Source organism: Oryctolagus cuniculus, chromosome 6, assembly GCF_964237555.1.
Source record: "Oryctolagus cuniculus chromosome 6, mOryCun1.1, whole genome shotgun sequence".
In the NCBI taxonomy this organism is placed as follows: Eukaryota; Metazoa; Chordata; class Mammalia; order Lagomorpha; family Leporidae; genus Oryctolagus; species Oryctolagus cuniculus.
In genome coordinates, this window is record NC_091437.1 from 58,857,542 (window position 1) to 58,876,604 (window position 19,063).

Genomic DNA, 19,063 nt, shown 5'->3' on the forward strand with positions numbered 1-19,063 from the left:
GAAAACGTCCCCTAGCACGCCCCTTTCTGGACTTCAGGGAACACCCCATACTTTTCTTTGAAACAGGAGCTGATTTAGACAGGGCAGAGGACAGGGTCTTCACCTTTTGGGAGGAACCAGTAAGGTAACAGACGACCCTTTGTAACTGTGCCAAGGGACAAGCTCCCAACCACAAGAACAGAAGAACCACAATGCCCTACCGTAGTTTCTAACCAAGAGGAGAAGGAAGGAGAGGACCCAAGGTGGCAGCACCTCTCCTTAGAGAATGCTACATAGCAGGAGTGCCAGTGCATGCCTGGTGCACTTTTTTTGCCAGGTGTAGGATCACTGTTCTATTTCCATGGTTCATACTGACCAACAGAGCCATTTTTATCTCTGCTCTGTAGGGCTGATTATACAATGCCAGGTTAAAAAAAAAGTCTTAAAGATGGGAGAGGAGGTAAAAAGAAAATTGAGGCTTGATGAAAAGGTAGGAGTATTTGGAAACGTGGGTGGGAAATAAGTGACAGAGCAGGTGGGAAGGAGAGAGGGTGTGTGTCAAAATTCAATGTTCTATATTTAATGGCAGGAAGAATATCAATTTAAAAGAAATTGCTCCAAAAATGGTTCTAAAGCATTCACGAAATTTGCCACTCCCTCATTAGGCCAGGGCCAAATGAAATTAACAGAAAATAAATGAACATGACTTCAGGCTCTCAGCAAATTCTACACCTTATGCAGGTTATATTCCTGGGTGATAAGACTGACAGGTGCTGCAGCTTGTTAGGTCTGAGGCAGGGATTAAACCACATTCCTGTCTCTTAATCAGCCATTTTTGTTTAAGGCCATACCCATCAGGTCTTTTCTGTCCTCTGCTTTCAGGGCTGTATACTATGCTAGCCATCTGCTGTTTTCCACTTAAAACACTTTGCACTGGCTCCCTAATTTGTCCTAGTGAAATGCAAAAACAGGCGAGTTCTAAAAGGGTGTGGACAGCTGAACAGCAAAACCATGGACTTTGCAGCAAAGCCATAGGTCTCCTTATTTAGTCAACAAATACCTACTGCTTATTAAGGGGGTCACAGTAGATGTATCTACCAGGTTTAATTCAAATATGAGAAATATATTGTACACTAATGATTTCCCTGCATTTTCCAAACACAGATAAAGACAGATAGAGCACAATTCTGCAAAGGGTGTTCAGACTATGCTCAACAATCACAGCCTGCACACTGATTCCACCAAAAACCTGAAATGCAAAGTAAACTTTCTTTGCTGCTGCTTTATCCTTCAGATGAGTTGGGGTGTATGCACAGCACTCAGTGTTAGTTCACTAAGCAGGAAGTAGAAGATGAACATAGTAAAAGCAGGGCCCCAGTAAGGTATCTATCTGGATGGTCTCAGGTCCACCCTAGAAGCTCCAGAGAACTATGGAGCCTCATTTGTATCACATGTACCCAACAGAAAACAGCCTGATTTTTCTTGTCACTGTGACAGAATCACCAGGCAAAAGCAAAAAAATAATAAACCCCCTCTAGTCTCAGTACTTAAAAATAAGGCAACAGAAAGAAGCCCTCAAACAGGGGAAGCCCGCAGAAAGCAATGTTCACAGTAAAGGTAGAAAATCCTGTGGAAGAAAGCACTTTCCGCGTGAGAGGGCTGTCCTTCCTCTTCCCACTTGTGGAAGGCGTAGGAACAAAGTCTCATTAAAAGGATAGGTGATCAGTTTGGGTTTGTGCAGCTTAAAGGTACTTATCATTCCAAATACATTTTCAAATTTATTTGCTGTCAAAAATTCCATAGTGATTACTTTGTGCAAAAGTAAGACAAAATAAAGGGTGGTGATGTCAAAGAAACTTTTATTTCTGTCTAGGTCTCTAATTTTCTCTGTGTAACAAACATGTAAAACACAGTATAGATTTCCATTATCAAAATGTTTAAATCTTAGTAACATTAATTAGTAAAACTACTGGGCAGTGCAGAATTTTCATTATAAAATCCTAAGTTAAAAGCTTCATGCTAAATTAAATGAGGCTCACCATCTAATCTACTTTTGTTAAATAAACAACTAACTGGGGGAAAAAATGGGCATTTAGCAAAAGCACTTAGACTATCCTCTTGTGAAAACATGGAAACATTTGAGTGGTTGTGAGGATTTAGTCAGTTACTATTTGTAAAACACATACAATAATGAATGATACAATAAAATTTCACGTAAGTGTTAAGTAAGTAAAATCAAACTTAGAGGTGCTGAATGAGATATAAACTCTCGAAACATTTTAGCAAATATATACACGTCCTTTTTTTTTCTTTTCATAAACTCTAAATAGAACCTGACATTCTAAGAATTTAGCACAAAGTCTCTTCCTTAATTTTAAAAAGAACTATGATTATCTGGCATTTCCTGTGCATTTATCAGTGTACATTTTCTAGGAATTCACTCACCAAATCTTGTGCTTTGATTTTCGGTGGTACCACAAACCTTTACTTCTGAAAATACTTGGACACAGAAATAAGCTAAGCAGCTTTATGTATGTACCAAGTCAATCATTTTCTATTACATGATTTGCTATCTATTTATATGTATATTATACACATATATACTCAACTCAATTACATTTTATGCTCATAAATCTTCAGCTTTATCTGTTTCACATATTTTCTGGTTCCTATTACTGAGAGACAGAGATGCTTAATATCAACCATAGCATCTGGGACTCAGTTCTTTGCTCTAACAGTGAAGAACTTGGAGATGGAAAATCCTCTATTTTCTGCATTTCTTTTTCTAAATCTTTCTTTAAATGTGGGTTTTTTTTTTCCCCCAATTTGCTTTCATTTACTTGAAAGGCGGAGAAATCTTCTATCTGCTGGTTCACTCCCCAATATATGCAATACACACACACACACACTCAACCAAATTACATTTTATGCTCTTAAAAAAGTGTTCAAAGACTAAAGAGGTCATCTCAAAGGCACAAAGAAACAGTTTGAAGGAGGTAACATCTGGGTCAATTTTGGAGCATACACAGTGACTGAAATTTATCTTCATACACTGAACAAATAGAAATTTATGAACTCTTACCACTACTAAAAAGGAGGTAAGTGAATAAGAAAGATTCTTTCTTACAAAGAATGCTAGTAATAAGGAAGAAAATGTTTATAGGAAATTCAAAGAATAAAGGAACAAGTTAAAATACTTTCAGTCATTGTCAAATTGTTCCCACTGGTCTACATCACATGAGACAAAACATGAACCTTGACTGGAACTTGGGATGGAAAAAATTTATCAAACACTTAGAGACAACTGGGTAAATATATGACTAGATGAAGTCATCAAGAAATTTTCAATATTTGTAGGTTTGACAACAGCATTGTAGTGATGGAAAATAATTCTTATTCACAAAGGAGAGTGATGCAGAAATTTTTAGAAGTATCATGATGCTCACAACTTCTGCTATTTTATCCTTCAGATGAGTTAGACAGAGTGTATATACAGCACTTAGTGTTAGTCTACTAAGCAGGAAGTGTGCATGTCTATATGTGTAAACAGATATATACACATACAAGAGAAAATTGTAAACACAGCAAAATGTTAACAACCAAATTTATATGGGAGTTATATGAATTTTTAAGGTACTATTCTTTTCTTGTTTATTTTTACAATAAAAATACTGGCAGAAAAACCCAAACCTGTAAAGCATTAAGAAATGATTACAATATTTATGGTCAATTCTTACCCTGATATCACTTACCATTATGTTTACACAAGTGCTGAAGTTCCCTATTGCTACGGGTTCAATGTTTGTGATTCCTCAAAATTCCTAGGTTGAAGCCCTAGCACCCAATGTGATTTTTAGATAGAGCCTTTGGAGGTAATGAGGTCACGAGGGAAGAGCCCTCAGGAACGGAATCAGGAGAGATTTCTCTCTGCCAGGTGAAGACACAGCATGAAGGCATCTCTATGTAAAGCAGGAAGAGGGTCTTCACCAGACAATCAGCTGGTACCTTGATCTTCAACTTTCCACCTTCAGCATTCTGAGGAATAAATTTCTGTTCTTCAAGGCAGCCACACCATGGTATCCTGTTATAGCAGCCTGAGCTAAGACAGATACTGTATCAAGAAGTAGGGTCCTGCTACAACAAATATCAAAAAATGAAGAAGTGGCTGCGTACAGGTAGAGGTTGGAAGTTTTGGAGCGTATGCTAGAAAAAGCCATAAAGGGACTGTTAAAGGTAATCCTGATGAGAGTTCTGAAATATGAAAGAAAAGAGGAAAGCTGGAGAAAAAGCCTCTTACCTTAGAGAATACATACATTAACATTAACAGAATGTTGGTAGAAACACAAACAGTAAATCCTGAAGAGGTCTCACAGTGGAAATGAGGAATGTGTTACTGGAAATAGGAAGAAAGGTGATGCTTATTGGTAAAGAACTTGGCTGAATTGTGTTTGTGTTTTAGTGTTTTGCAGAAGACAGAACTTGTGAGCAATGAAACTGGTAATTTCTAAATTAAGCATTGCACAGGCAGCTTGGGTCTCCTGACTGCTTATAGTAAAATGCAAGAGACAAATGAAGTTAGATTGGTCAAGCAACAAGACACAGAACTTAAAAAGATCTGGAAAATGTTCAGCAGTGTTAGAAAAAGAAAGAAAAAGCATGTTTGGAAGATATGTAGGCCTCCCGTGCGCAGCAACCATTCCGTAAGGAAATTAGTGTGGGTGTAAACCATGGACTTAATTGACCACCTCAGCAGGAAAACTGCCAGTCTGAAATGAGTGGGAACAGGAAATGGGTCAGAAAGAAAGGCTGATCAGGAGTTTGTGGATTTTATAGGAGACTTTACTGGGCTGAAAACATGCACTCTTCTTCAAGACAAGGGAAGAATGACATTAAAGGTGAATCAGAGATCAAATGAGCTACCTCCTTGGTTTCAAAAAGGGAGGCCATCACCTGTGGTCTCAAAGTCAGATAGCCTCGGTCCAGACTGAATGTTCTATTTATGTATGGCTTTGAGGCTCTGCCTAACCTTGCTGCCTGTTTTCATGTTCACAGAACACTGAAGCTGGTTGGGCACACTGAACCCAACAACCAAAAACGGGAGATGGGGGAAAAAATCCTCATCTATGGGGTACTGCTTATTTGGAAAAAAAGAGTTAATAAAACACCAATAATATTTTTAAATACCACTTAATTTTATTTAACAGATTGCTTCTTGTTGCAAGATTGTTTATCTTTTCCTCCCTGTTTTTGGTGTTAAAATGTCTTGGACATCTGGGATAGGTCAAAATGTTTTAAGTCCAATACTGTTTAACTCTTTCACTGAAAAATAACCAGAACCTGGGAGAAAATACAAAAAGTAACTGAGGACTATGAAAAGTTAAAAGTAGCAGGCATTTGGTTTAGCAGCTAAGACACTCCTTAAGATGCCTACATCCCACACAGGAGTGCCTGGGTTCTACTCTCAGCTCTGGCACCCAATTTCAGCTTCCTGCTGGCAGTTAGGTGATGGTTCAAGTAAATGGGTTTCTGTCACATACATGGGGACTTGGATTGAGTTCCCAGATCCTGACCTTGGCCCCAGTCATTGAAGGCATTTGTAGAGTGAACCAGAGAATGGAAGCTCTATTTGTCTATGCCAGCCTCATAAGTAACACAAACTTTTTAGAACAAATAGGTAGATGGGGAGGACCCAAATCTTGCAGGACATTTTTTGATGGGGTAAGCTTCATGTGGCTGTTTTTCTTTAGGACTGGCCCCAAGAGCAGCTCCTGTGTGGAAACACACAGCAGGATGTACTGGAAGAACTCTAAAAGAGGGTCTGTCCTTTTGAACAAGAAAAGGAACCGTTGTGAAAGCCAGAAATGAGGGAAACCTCTGTTTTTCAGTCAGTCAGTTTGTTTGAATCTCCTAGCAATAGTAATCATGTGGTGGACACATAAAATTCACTAAGAAAACCTGTTTTTCTCAATAAATCAACCAGAAAAAAGGGATACTGTACTATGATGTAAGTGGGGTTACTTCTTCTCTTTATTTTCTTTTTTAAAGATTTATTTTATTTATTTGAAAGACAGAGTTACAGAGAGAAGTGGAGAAAGAGAAAGAGGTCTTCCATCGGCTGGTTCACTCCCCAGTTGGCCGCAATGACCGGAGCTGCACCGATCCAAAGCCAGGAGCCAGGAGCTTCTTCCAAGTCTCCCACGCGGGTGCAGGGGCCCAAGGACTTGAGCCATCTTCTACTGCTTTCCCAGGCCACGGCAGAGAGCTGGATCGGAAGAGGAGCAGCCAGGACTAGAACAGGCACACATATGGGATGCCAGCGCTTCAGGCCAGGGCTTTAACGCGCTGCGCCATAGCGCCAGCCCCCTCTTATTTTTATCTTTACTATTTTATGATCACCATAGTACCCCAAAGATAGTCTTAGCTGCATGGAATTGTAGGGCACTCTTTGCAGGCAGCAGCAACTCTGAGAGGAAGCTTTCTTTCCAGCTATAAGACAGTGGAAAGAAGCCCTTAGAAAGAGAAATCACAGGTGAAACCCAGAGCAGAAACAGGTGGAGAACAGAGGACTCTAACATTCTGTTTGAGGGTCAGAGCTGTGGCATAGCGGGTTGGACCACTGGAATCCCATATGGGCAACGGTTTTGTGTCCTGGCTGCACCGTTTCTGATCAAGCTCCCTGCTAATGCGCCTGGCAAAGCAGCAGAAGATGGCTTGGTCTTTGGGCCCCTGCACCCATGTGGGAGACCCAGATGGAGTTCTGGGCCCCTGGCTTTGGTCTGGCCCAGCCCCAGCTATTGTGGCCATTTGGGGAGTGAACCAGCAGACGGAAAATCAATTAATTCATTCATCAATCTCTTTGTCTCTCTCCCTCTCTCTGTGTAACTCCACCTTTTAAATAAATAAATAAATAATTTAAAAAAATTCTGTGATGGGGCTGGTGCTGTGGTGCAGCAGGTAAGGCCCCCGCCTACAGTGCCGGCATCCCATATGGGTGCCAGTTTGAGTCACAGCTGCTCCACTTCTGATTCAGCTCTCTGCAATGGCCTGGGAAAGCAGTGGAGGATGGCCCAAGTCCTTGGGCTCCTGCACCCACGTGAGAGACCCAGAGGAGGCTCCTGGCTCCGGATTGGCACAGCTCTGGCCATTGCAGCCATCTGGGGAGCGAACCAGCGGATGGAAGACCTCTCTATCTACCTCTCTCTGTAACTCTGTCTTCAAATAAATAAATAAATCTTAAAAAAAAAAAAAAAAAAAAAAAAAAAAACTTCTGTGTTTGAACCAACCCAAGTCCCAGGTTCACCTCCAACCAACATATATATGAAGGCAGCCCCAAAGTAACACAGCAATGAGGCTGACCAATAAGCCCTGATATAGAACATGGCTCTATCTCCAGTTACCTAAGACAAAGCACAGCAAAGCTTTTGAAAACTAAATTGACATCAGAATCACTAACAACAGAGGACATGCCAATATCCAGTACTATGAGTTAAGTAAACTTCTTTATAAAGTTATAAGAAAAAAAGAGAGAGATAGCTTGCTGTCTGAACATAACAGGACTGATGGCTGCTAAAATAAAACACACAGACTGATATTCTTTAGAAGATGTTATAGGGGCTGGCGCTGTGGCGCAGTGGGTTAAAGCCCTGGCCTGCAGCACCAGCATCCCATATGGGTGCCGGTTCTAGTCCTGGCCACTCCACTTCCGATCCAGCTCTCTGCTGTGGCCTGGGAAAGCAGTGGAAGGTGGCCCAAGTCCTTGGGCCCCTGCACCTGCGTGGGAGACCAGGAAGAAGCTCCTGATTCTTGGCTTCGGATCGGCACAGCTCCGGCCATTGCAGCCATCTGGGGAGTGAACCAACAGAAGAAGGAAGACTCTCTCTCTGTCTTTCCCTCTCACTGTAACTCTCTCTCAAATAAATAAATAAAATCTTAAAAAAAAAAAAAAAAAAGAAGATGTTATAAAGATCCCGAGGCTCACATAATACTCAAAATGTCCAGGAAACAATCCAAAATTACTCAACACACAAAGAACTATGAACATGTGACCAATTTTCAAGGGAAAAGATGATGGAACAAATGGAAAACCCTGAGATGATTCAGATGTTGAAATTATCAGATTTAAAGCAATTATTATAATTATGTTTCATGTGATTAAAGAGAAAAAAACACTGAAATGAAATGGAAGAATTTCTTAACAGAAAAAAAGTATAATAAAGAGCTAAATACAAATTTTAAAAATGAAAAACACAGCATCTAAAACTTAAAAATTAACCAGATGGACTGAATAGCACAGGAAAGAGTACTTAAGAGTTTAACAAAAATTATCCAATCTGAAGGGAAAAACCAAAAATTACTTTTAGGGGTTGGTGTTGTGGCACAATACTTTGAGCTGTTGTCTGGGAGTCTTGGATACTCTACTACCAACCCAGCTCCCTGCTAATGCAGCTGGGAAGGGAGCAGAGATGGCCCAAGTACTTGGGTCCCCTGAACTTATATGGGAGACACAGATGGAGTTCTTGGCCCTTAGCTTTGGCCTGGCCCATCCCTGGATTCTACAGCCATCTGAAAGTGAACCAGTGGATGGAAGATTCTCTCTCTCTCTCACCCCCTTTCTCTGTCACTCTTTCAAATAAATAAAACTTTTTTTTTTTTTTCAAAAATATATATCTAAAAAAACCAAAGCCTCAAGTACCATGGTCAAAACAGACACAACATAAAAAGACCCCAAATCTGTAACATTGGAGGTCCACACAGGAAAAAAAAATTGGTACAAAAAAAGTGTGTGGTGACATAAGAGCACTCTCATATCTGGTAAAAGTCGTATTTACAGATTAAAGATGCTCAGCAAGTCTCAAAAGGGAAAAACTGAATGAAAATGATGCCTAGACACATTACAGCCAAAGTGCCGGAATCCAAACGTGAAGGAAAAAACTCCCGAAAGACAGCAAAAGAAACACATTACACAAAGGAGAACAATGATTCAAATGACTCCTGATTTCTTACGAGAAAGCACAGAGGTCTGCAGAAAGTAAAACATTTTTAAATGCAAAAAGAACCGTCACCTCAGAATTATACATCCCACAAAAATAGCCCTTTAGTAGGACAACAAAATAATGATACTAAGAAACGATGACAAACTGGAGAGGGCATTTGGCCTACTGGCTAAGATGCTACTTGAGACACCAGCAGCCCACATTGGAGTGCCTGGGTTTGGGTCCCAGCTCCACTCCCAATGCCAGCTTCCTGCTACTGTGCACCCTGGCAGGCAGCAGGTGATGGCTCAAGCATGTGGGTCCTTGGCTTCCAGTTTCAGTCTGGCCCAGTCCTGGCTGGCACTGGGGAGCTAAACAGTGGATGGGAGCTCCCTTTCTGTATCTCCATCTCTAAAATAAACCATTTTTTAAAATGGTGAAAAACTAAGTGAATTTACTGCCAGTAAAACTGCAAAACAAAACAAAAAGATTATTAAAGGAATTTATGAAAGCCAGTGGGAAATGATACCAAGAACTGAGAACTTCAAGAATTGGGAGAGCAGTTAAAAAACCCAATTATATGGGAAAATAAAACACTATGTTTCTCCTCTTAAATTCCTTAAATTATGCATGGGTGCAAAAAGCAAAAATAAAACTGCAGTAGGATTTTTCAGTGTATATAGAGAAAAGACAAATGACAACTGTAACAGGGAAGGAAGAACAAAGAGACCTATAGGTCTGTAAGGCTTTTACATTTTAGTTCAAGTACTAAAATAATGACTTTAGGCATACTGAAAGTTAAAGAGAATAAACATAAAAAAACCTGAAGATTTAACAAAAATGTCAGCCAGCAAAGCAAAATAGAATATAAAAAAACAAATTCAGGGGCTGGTGCTGTGGCATAGCAGGTAGAGCTGCCACCCTGCAGTGCCAGCATCCCATATGGGCACTGGTTCGAGTCTTGGCTGCTCTGCTTCCGATCCAGCTCTCCACTATGGCCTGGCAAAGCAGCAGAGGGAAGCCCAAGTGTTTGGGCCCCTACACCCATGTGGGAGACCCAGAAGAGGCTCCAGGCTACTGGCTTCGGATTGGTGTAGCTCTGGCCATCACAGCCAATTGGGGAGCGAACCAGCAGAAGGAGGACTTTTCTCTCTCTTTCTGCCTCTTGTTCTCTCTGTGTGTAACTCTGATTTTCAAATAAATAAATCTTTTTTAAAAAAGTGTCAGGGTTGGTGTCATGACGCAGTAGATTAATCCTCCACCTGCAGTGTCAGCATCCCATATGGGCGCCAGTTCTAGTCCTGGCTGATCCTCTTCCAATCCAGCTCTCTGCTGTGGCCTGAGAAAGCAGTAGAAGATGGCCCAAGTCCTTGGGCTCCTGCACCCACATGGGAGACTGAGAAGAAGCACCTGGCTCCTGGCTTTGGATCAGTGCCTTTGCGGCCATTTGGGGACTGAACCAACGGACAGAAGACCTTTCTCTCTGTCTCTCCCTCTCACTGGCTGTAATTCTTTTCAAATAAATAAATAAAATCTTAAAAAATAAATTGCTTAAGAGAGAGGCGTTAGCCTAGCAACTAAGATGCCATTTAACACATCCACATCCCACAAGTGGGAGTGCCTATGTTTGACTCTTGGCTGGCATCTACCTCCAGCCTCTTGCTGATGCAGACATGGAAGGGAGGGGTGATTATTAAAGTAACCAGGCTCCTACCAGCAACAAAGCAAGAGAGACCTGGATTGAATTCCTGGCTTGGGTCCCTAGCTATTGTGGGTATCTGGGGAGTGAACCAGAGAATGGGGCTCTCTGCCTCTCTTTCAAATATAAAAAGACCAAAGGATGGATAGACGAACAGATGGATGGAAGGAATCATATATAACCACAATGGAATTACATTAGAATTAGCAACATAAATAAACCCACTTCCTCCACGGATCAAAGAAAAATTAGAAAATGTTTGGAATGGAATGAGAACGAGAATACAACATAACACAAATTTAGGGATGTTGATAAAAGAACTGTTTTGAGGAAAAATTATGTTTTCAATCAGAAAAGCACCAAATCAGTAACATAGCTTCTCCCTTAAGATTCTAAAAGGACAGAGGTGGGCACTGTGGCACAGCAGGGTAAGCCACTCCTTAAGATGCCTGCATCCCATATTGGAATGCCTGGTTTGAGTCCCAGCTACCTAATATTTCCAATCCAGCTTTCTGCTAATGAGTCTGGGATGCAGCGGATAATAGCCCAAGTACTTGGATATCTGCCACCAATATGGAAGACCCGGATGGAGTTCCTGGCTTCTGACTCCAGCCTGGCCTAGCCCTGGCTGTTGCAGGCATCTGAAGAATGGAACAGCAAATAGAAGCTCTCTCTCCCCACTCTGTCACCCTGTCATTCAAATAATTAAATCCTTCAAAAAATAAAGAACAAAAACCAAAAAAGTCAAAAACAGAGAAAAAACAAAAACACTAACTAAAAACTTAATCAGTAAAAAATTTTTAATAAGATTGATAAACTTCTAGCTAGACTTAGCAAGAAAAAAACTGCCAGTAGCACGAATAGAATAAAAGATATCGGGGCCGGTGCCGTGGCACAGCAGGTAGAGCTGCCGCCCTGCAGTCCCGGCATCTCATATGGGCGCCGGTTTGAGTTCTCGCTGCTCCACTTCCAATCCAGCTCTCTGCTATGGCCTGGGAAAGCAGTAGAAGATGGCCCAGGTCCTTGGGCCCCTGCACCAGCATGGGAGACCCAGAAGAAGCTCCTGGTTCCTGACTTTGGATTGGCACAGCTCCGGCTGCTACAGCCAAATGGGGAATGAACCAGCGGATGGAAGACCTCACTCTCTCTCTCTCTCTCTGCCTCTCTGTAAATCTGCCTTTCAAATAAATAAATCTTTAAAAAAAAAAAAGATATCACTACAGGCCCTGTATACATTAAACAATAATTATCTACTCAAGAGGAAAAAGATAACACGACTAGAGCTGTATCTACTAAAGATAATGAATTTATCTTTTAAAACTTCCTAACAGGGGCAGGCATTTGAGGTGGTGGTTAAGTCAGTGCCTGGGATCCCTACATTCTCTATTAGAATACCTAGATCAAGTCCTGGCTCCTGTGCTTCTGATCCTGCCTCCTGCTAATCTGTACTCTAGGAGATAGCAGATAATGGCTCAAGTGCTTGGATCGCTATCACCCACACGGGAGCCCAGAAGGAGTTCCAGGCTCCTAGCTTTGGCCTGGACCAGCCCTGGTTACTGCCTGCATTTGAGAAGTGAATCACCAGGTAGATGATCTTGTCTCTGTCTCTGCCTTTCAAATGAAACATGAAAATAACTTAAAAATTTTTTTTTAATCCAAAACTAGTGGTAGGCACTGTAATGCAGTAGGTTAAGCCACAACTTGTGACATCGGCATCCCATTTGAGTGCCAGTTCAATTTCCAGCTGATCCATTTCTGACCTAGCTCTCTACCACTGTACATAGGAAAGCAAAGGAAGACTACCCAACTATCCAGGGCCCTGCTACCCATGTGGGAGACCCAGATAGAGTTCCAGGCTCCTGATTTCAGACTGGCCCAACTCTGGAGACTTTGGGCATTTGGAGAGTGAACTAGCAGGTAGAAGATCTCTGTCTCTGCCTTTCAAATAAAATCAGTCTTTAAAAACAAACATCAAAAAAATTCCAAAACACCCCAAGAAAGAAAATTCTGGGCCAAGATGGTTTCATTAATGAATTCTATCTATCTGTTTTCTGTTTATAAATCTATATTGATAGCTATCTATAAATCTATATAGAACTGTATCTATACAACGAATAAATGCCAACACCTCACAATAACTTTCAGAAAACAAAAGAGAACATTCCCCAGCTTGATTTAAGAAGCCAGAATCACACTGATAACGCAACAAATGTGTTATATGAAAATAGACAAGTCTCGGCCGGCGCCGTGGCTCAATAGGCTAATCCTCCACCTTGCGGCGCCGGCACACCGGGTTCTAGTCCCGGTCGGGGCGCCGGATTCTGTCCCGGTTGCCCCTCTTCCAGGCCAGCTCTCTGCTATGGCCAGGGAGTGCAGTGGAGGATGGCCCAGGTGCTTGGGCCCTGCACCCCATGGGAGACCAGGAAAAGCACCTGGATCCTGGCTCCTGCCATCGGATCAGCGCGGTGTGCCGGCTGCAGCGGCGGCCATTGGAGGGTGAACCAACAGCAAAGGAAGACCTTTCTCTCTCTGTCTCTCTCTCTCACTGTCCACTCTGCCTGTCAAAAAAAAAAAAAAAAAAAAAAAAAATAGACAAGTCTCACAGACATAAATGTCAGCTACACCAAAGCTGAAAGGATTTGTCCCCTGCATACCTGCATCACAGGAAATTACTAAAGCACTTCAGGTAGATGGGAGTCTGAATCTGCACAAGGAATGCAGAGTATCAGAAATAGTTTAAAAATACGGCTAAATAGGCCGGCGCCGCGGCTCACTAGGCTAATCCTCCGCCTTGCGGCGCCAGCACACCGGGTTCTAGCCCCGGTCGGGGTGCCGGATTCTGTCCTGGTTGCCCCTCTTCCAGGCCAGCTCTCTGCTGGGGCCCGGGAGTGCAGCGGAGGATGGCCCAAGTGCTTGGGCCCTGCACCCCATGGGAGACCAGGAGAAGCACCTGGCTCCTGCCTTTGGATCAGTGCGGCACGCCGGCCGCAGCGTGTCGGCCACAGCGGCCATTGGAGGGTGAACCAACGGAAAAAGGAAGACCTTTCTCTCTGTCTCTCTCTCTCACTGTCCACTCTGCCTGTCAAAAAAAAAAAAATATATATATATATGGCTAAATACAAAATGTTTAAAATTATTATGTAAATCTCTTTAAAATAAACTGAAACCATCAAGAAAGGCAGAGTATAGACTTCCAAAAATCTTTTCTTCCATAAATGCAATAGCAAAAACTGTCAAAATAAACTTCTTTCTTACTCTGGGAACCAAAGACTTGCAACAATACCAGGAGATTTTCTTTCTTATTCAACAGAAACAGTGAAGGGTGGCCCTGAAACAGAAGCAATCACAGGAGGGTCAGAAGAGGTTGAAACTCTTTGAAAGGCCCATTTTCAGATAATTGGCATTATCTGGCTTATCTAGAAATTCCCTTGGCAAATACCACTCAGAAGGCTTGTTTTTGACTTTCCTGAGTTCTCTTTCCTAGTGTGAACATCCTTTTCCCCAGGGACATTTGTCAACAATAATCAGCAGTGATTGTTTAATATTGCGCCTGCAGGAGACAGTGCAATGTCTGGGTCAAAGAAGCTAATCAAAGCTGGAGAAAGGGGCCTGCGCTGTGGCGCAGCAGGTTAACATCCTGGCCTGAGGCGCTGGCATCCCATATGGGCGCCAGTTCCAGACCCGGCTGCTCCACTTCCGATCCAGCTCTCTGCTATGGCCTGGGAAAACAGTAGAAGATGGCTCAAGTCTTTGGGCCTATGCACCTGCGTGGGAGACCTGGAGGAGGCTCTTGGCTTTGGATCGGTGCAGCTCCAGCTGTTGCGGCCAATTGGAGAGTGAACCATCGGATGGAAGACCTCTCTCTCTGCCTCTCCTTCTCTCTCTGTGTAAGAAATCTTAAAAAAAAAAAAAAAAAAAAAAAAAAGCAAAAAAGCTGGAGAATGAGAGGTCCAGAAAAACAGACATATTCCTGGGATGATTCTTTTCCTTTTTAAAGATTTATTTATTTATTTTAAAGTCAGAGTGACAGAGGGAGAGAAAGAGATTTTCCATCGGCTGGCTCACTCCCTATGTGTCCCTATGCATCTGTAATAGCCGGGGCTGAGGCAGGTGCTTCACCTGGGTGTGGGTGGCAGGGACCCAAGCACTCAGGCCATTTACTGCTGCTTTTCCAGGCCATTAGCAGAGAGCTGGATGGGAAGTGGAGCAGCCAGGACATGAATGGTGTCACAGGTGATGGCTTAACCCATTATGCCACAACATTGGCTCCATTCCTGGGATTCTAAAAGACCAAACTCCTACACAGGGCTGAGTGCCTACCACATGTGTACATGTTCAGAAATGACCATAGAAGGCTGGCGCCGCGGCTCAACAGGCTAATCCTCTACCTGCGGTGCCAGCATGCCAGTTTCTAGTCCCGATCGGGGCGCCGGATTCTGTCCCGGTTGCCCCTCTTCCAGGCCAGCTCTCTGCTGTGGCCCGGGAGTACAGTGGAGGATGGCCCAAGTCCTTGGGCCCTGCACCCCATGGGAGACCAGGAGAAGCACCTGGCTGCTGCCTTCGGATAGGTGCGGTGCGCCAGCCGCAGCGTGCCAGCCGTGGCGGCCATTGGAGGGTGAACCTACGGCAAAGGAAGACCTTTCTCTCTGTCTCTCTCTCTCACTGTCCACTCTGCCTGTCAAAAAAAATAATAATAAATAAATAAATAAATAAATAAATTAAGGCTCTAGAGGAAGTGCTTGAATTTTCAAAGTGTGGACTAAAATTAATACAGAACCATTTAGCCAAGAATGACACTTACTAGTTCCAGACTTTGTCAGGAAATCTCTGTTCAATCATTAGCAAACCACTAAGCTAAGTAAACAGCAGTTGCACCCAGCTTTTTTCTTTTTTAACAGATTTTATATAGTTCAAGAAAATTAGTAAACACATAGAGACACCAGCTACACCAAACCCTAATTCTCCTAAGGGAGAATGTCATTTCTAGAATGATATATTATCTTAAATGTCCAGTTTTCAGCCAAACACCGGTCATGCAAAGAAACAACAGGATGGTCCTGACATGGCAAAAAGACAGACACCGGATTTACTAGACGACCTTTAAACCAGCATTTTAAATATGGTCAAAGATCTAAAGGAAATCATATATGCAGAACTGGAGTGGGAAAGCATAACAACTGAAATGAAAACTCCACTAGATAGGCTCATTGCAAATCTGAACAGGCAGAAAAAAAATATCAGTGACTTGCAATGGTTCAAATATAGTCTGTCCTCTCTGAAACTCATGCTAAAATTTGATTGCCACTGTAGCAGTGCTGGGAGGGAGGTCTTTTAGGAGGTGACTACATTGTGGGAGTTCTTGCTCTTCCAGGATTGGTCTGGTTTCAGGAGTTTGCCATTATAAAATGAAGCTGCCCCCATGCTGTCTCTTTTGTACATGCTCACTTGCCCTTTCACCTTCCGCCAAGTTACGAAACCCTTGTCAGAAAATGTCACTATGCCCTCGGTTTTCCCAGCTTCCTGACTGTGAGCCAAAATAAACTTTTTTTTTTTAAATATTTTATTTATTTATTTGAGAGACAGACTTACAGACAGAGAGCATTAGCAGAGAGCTGGATGAGACAGCAGAGGAGCAGTGGGGACAAGAACGAGCACCCTGACGGGACACCAGCACTGCAGGCAGAAGCTTAGCTGAGCTACTACACCTCAGTGCCAGCCCCAAACTTTTCTTTATAAATTACCCAATCTCAAGTATTTCATTATAGCAACAGAAAACAGACTAAGATGATAATTGAGGTGATTCAGTATGAGGAACATTAAAGAGTCTGTCTTGGGGCTGGCACTATGGCGTAGTAGGTTAAGAATCGGCCTGTAGCACTGTCATACCATATGGGTGCCAGTTCAAGACCCAGCTGCTCTTCTTCCCAACCAGCTCCCTGCTAATGAACCAGGTAAATCAGCAAAGGATGACCCAAGTGCTTGGACTCCTGCACCCATGTGGAAAACCTGGATGAAGCTCCTGGCTCCTGGCTTTGGATTGGCCCAGCTCTGGCTTTTGTGGCCATTTGGGGAGTGAACCAGCAGATGGAAGCTCGCTCTCTCTCTCTCTCCCTCTCTCTCTGTAACTCTGCCTTTCAAATAAAAATAAATCTTTTTTTTTAAAGAGTGTCTCATTGAATTAAAAAAAAAACAACAACAAGAGAGTCTCAAGGGGTGGGCATTCGATGTAGCAATCAAGATGTTGGTTGGGACACCCACCTACGAGACTTGAGGTGGAGTTGCAGCTCCACTTTTTTTTTTTTTTTTTTTTTTTGACAGGCAGAGTGGACAGTGAGAGAGAGAGACAAAGGTCTTCCTTTTTCCGTTGGTTCACCCCTCAATGGCCGCAGAGGCCGGTGCACCGCACTGATCCGAAGCCAGGAGCCAGGTGCTTCCTCCTGGTCTCCCATGCAGGTGCAGGGCGATCAAAGTTAACATTACCAACAATGGAAAACACTGACCGTATAATTCTCCTCACATAATATACTGAAAAGGAAACAATCTTAATTCTGTGGTATTTCTGTATCATTGTGAAGAATTTATAAGTACTCAAATTGATAAACAATCTACAAAATAACTAGCCTGTCCTCAAATTACAAAGGTCAAGAAAAGATAAAGTCTCAGCAACTGTTCCAGATAGAAGTGATAACAACTAAATATAAAACATGATCCTGGATAATTTTCTTCAAATATCAGTGGAGAAAATGGTAAAATTTGAATAAGATCTATAGTGTAAATATTAGCATTTATGATGTGACTAATTGTATTGAGGTATGTTAAAAAGTGTCCTTGCTCTTAGAAAATACACATTGTTAGAGATAACAGAGGTTCCTGCCAGGAACTTAAAACCATTGAAGAAAATAAATATTTATACACATATATGTATACATAGACTAACTATGACAAAGCAAATGTGTTAAAATGTTAATATTTAGGGAAATATGGGTGACAATTGTACAGAATTTTGTGCTATTTTTGAAACTTTAAGTCTAACATTTTATACACACAGACACACACATTGTGGAATGACCAAGCCTACCTGATTAGCCCATGCATTACTCCATGTTTTGTTTTTTTTTTTTTTGTGGTGAGAGCACTTCACATCCACCCTATTAGCATTTTTCAGAATATAATACATTAACTAGTCACCATAACTAGTCATACAATAAAACTGTTGCACTTATTTCTCCTATGAAACTGAAATTTTGTATCCTTTAACAAACATCTGAACTTCATCCCCTAAACCACCACTTTACTCTCTGCTCCTAAGAGATGACTTTTTAGACGGTACACGAATGAGGTCATATAGTATATTGTCTTTCTGTGCTTGGCTTATTTCAGTTAACATCATTTCCTGCAGGATAATATGTGTTACTACAAATGACAGGATTTCTTTTTTCTTTACCATAGAATAGTAATTGTGTATATACATATTTTCTTTACTCATTCATCTGTTAAGACACTTTACTTCAAATCTTGGCTACTGTGAATAATGCCTTAAGAAAACTGATATCTCCTTAAAACACATTTCCTTTCCTTTGGATACATACCCAATGGCAGTGGCAGGACTGCATGATAATATGGTAATTTTATTTCTAGTTTTAGGAACCTTCAGTCTGTTTTCTACAATGGCAATAAATGGGCTCAGGTTCTTTTTTCTATATATCCTCACCAACACTTCTCTGTCTTTGAAAACATGAGGTGATATCTTACTGTGGTTTTCATTAGCATTTTCCTGATATTTAATGATTTTGAATGCTTTTTCGTACACTGTTGGTCACTTGTTTGTCTTCTTTGGAAACTCATCTATTGAGGCTCTTTATATATTTTTCAATTAGATTGTTTTCTTCTTACTGAGTTATCTTTTCAATATTAACTACCACATGTATAGTTTGCAAGTATTTTCTCCCATTCTGCATGCTGTCTCCTTACTCTGGATTATTTCCTTGGCTGTGCAGGACCTTTTTAAGAGTGTGCATATTTGGGGCCAGCATTGTGTAGTGGGTTAAGTTTCACCACCTGCAACTCTGGCCTCTCTTATAAGCATAAGTTCCCATCTTGGTTACTCCATTTCTGATTCAGCTCCCTGTTAAAGCACCTGGGAAAGCAATGGAAAGATCACCCAAGTACTTGGGCCCCTGCCACCCATGTGGGAGTCCCAGGCTCTTGGCTTCAGCCTGGTACAGCCCTGGCCATTGAGGCCATTTGAGGAATTAACCAAAGGCTGGAAGATCTCTGCCTCTCTAACTCTGCCTTTCAAATAAAATAATCTTTAAAAAAAAAAAAAAGATCGCATATATTTATGGAACACAGGGTAACTTGATACTAACATGTGATGATCAAATCAGATTACTTTGCATTTCTAAAGCCTTAA

At 41.9% G+C, this 19,063-nt stretch overlaps 1 protein-coding gene across 1 annotated transcript in view; it reads right to left on the reverse strand.

The window, feature by feature from the left end:
* The window catches only part of UBTD2 (ubiquitin domain containing 2), a 72,889-nt gene that overhangs the window by 14,983 nt on the left and 38,843 nt on the right, over positions 1-19,063 (reverse strand). The window lies entirely within an intron of this gene.